Source organism: Suricata suricatta, chromosome 1 (genome assembly GCF_006229205.1).
Source record: "Suricata suricatta isolate VVHF042 chromosome 1, meerkat_22Aug2017_6uvM2_HiC, whole genome shotgun sequence".
Classification (NCBI taxonomy): Eukaryota; Metazoa; Chordata; class Mammalia; order Carnivora; family Herpestidae; genus Suricata; species Suricata suricatta.
Genome location: NC_043700.1, coordinates 25127151 through 25128716, shown reverse-complemented (window position 1 = coordinate 25128716; position 1566 = coordinate 25127151). Strand labels below are relative to the sequence as shown.

General features: G+C 44.6%; 1 long non-coding RNA gene across 1 annotated transcript; it reads right to left on the bottom strand.

Moving 5' to 3' along the window:
- Nucleotides 1-419: 419 nt before the first annotated feature.
- Nucleotides 420-1263, bottom strand: LOC115288347. Its single transcript, XR_003906969.1, has 2 exons — nt 1103-1263; nt 420-792 (listed from the first exon to the last, which is right to left on the bottom strand). It is a non-coding gene; the product is annotated as an uncharacterized LOC115288347 (long non-coding RNA).
- Nucleotides 1264-1566: the final 303 nt, after the last annotated feature.

The following is a 1566-nucleotide window of genomic DNA, read 5'->3' as shown; positions in this document are numbered from 1 at the left end:
TTCAAACTGATACATGTTAACCTAAGTCCTTATTTTCAAGGTGGCAGTAACCTTAGGAGAATAGCACTGGTGTAGAACCCCGTTGGCAGCAAATGCACGTACTTCCAGAATCCATTGGCGCTTCTCTGTGGCACCTCTTAACCTTTCAGAAATTTAGTTTGCTCCTGTGATTCTCTGTCTTTTTTTTTTCTACTATGTTTCCATCTCAACTGCACTTTAGCTGAATCACCCGCTAGACAGCATCGATAGATTTTTAGGACCAGAAAGCAGCGAGGCAAATGAATCACTAAAAATAGCGACAGTCGTGAATCAATTAAATCCAGCTTGACATCCTTAGCACATCTGTAATGTGATAATAGTGATGATCCCCCTCATAGCGATGTTGTGAGGAATAACCAATGAATGACTGTAAAGCACTCTGAAAATAGAAAGAGCCCAATAAAAGCTTGTAATTATTAACGGTAATCATTTGCAAGCGACCTAGAAATTACTAAGTTATAGCATTCATCTTGTCCCGCGTTCTTTTTGTGCAACGTTGGGATTTCCAGCTCCAAGCTCTGTGTTGAGAGACATTATAAGCTTCCACACACAGCAGCCCTTGAGAGCCTTCTAAGGTAAATTTTAAAAGCAATCTATCCATGTAGAGTATACAGGGCATACTGTATATCCCCGCGTCACTGGCCTTTCAAAGTTTTCTTTCTTCCCTGTAGTTGGAAATTAGAGGTATATTCTTGATTGTCATTCATTCGTCCCACTGTTTCTTATTGAGCATCATAGGCACAGACTCAGGTTCTGAGGACACAAAGCAGAAAAAATAGACATAGTACCTATCCTCTTGGAGTTAATGATCTGTACAGACAAAAATAAAACAATCCAGCAAGTGAGGTGGTGGTAGCAAAGGATGCTAGGGAGGGACAGATACCCGGCCAGCCTATCCCCAGGAGGGGGGTGTATAGGCAGGGACTGATGGAGAGCTTGTTGTTCAGGTAGAACATCACGCATCGCCCTGGAGGGTCATCCTGCCCCCGTTCCACCCTGCTTTCCTTCCAAAACTGTGATTATAGGTCATCCGTCCCACTGCCTTACTTCTCTGGGTACTCACTCATCAACGTCTTTTGTCTTCCTTCTTTTTAGAAAGCTGAAAAGGAGAGGCAGATCTTTTACCAAACCTGGCAGGACTTACTCGATCTCCTCAGCTATAAAGGGGCCAGATAGAATGAGCTGGTAACTGGGCACCAGACAAATATGCAATAATCGCTAGGTTTCCACGTCCGCGGGATCTGAAACGTTCTCTGTGAAGAACACGGAACCTTCCCAGTAGGTTCGACATTATTATGAAACTAACAGTGGTCCTGGTTAGAGCGCCCCACTAGTAGCCCTAGGGGTCCTAGTCAGGGCTTTGGGTTATCAGTCTCGCTATCCTTACCGCCTATGCCTCCCTGGTGCCTCCTTCCTGTGTCTTGGTGATTAAGGTCCTAATTCCTCTCCCAGTTCTTTGGAGACAGAATTCTCACTTTCCCCGCATTTTCTAACAAGCGGAAATTTCATCTGGCATCCCGGACCTTC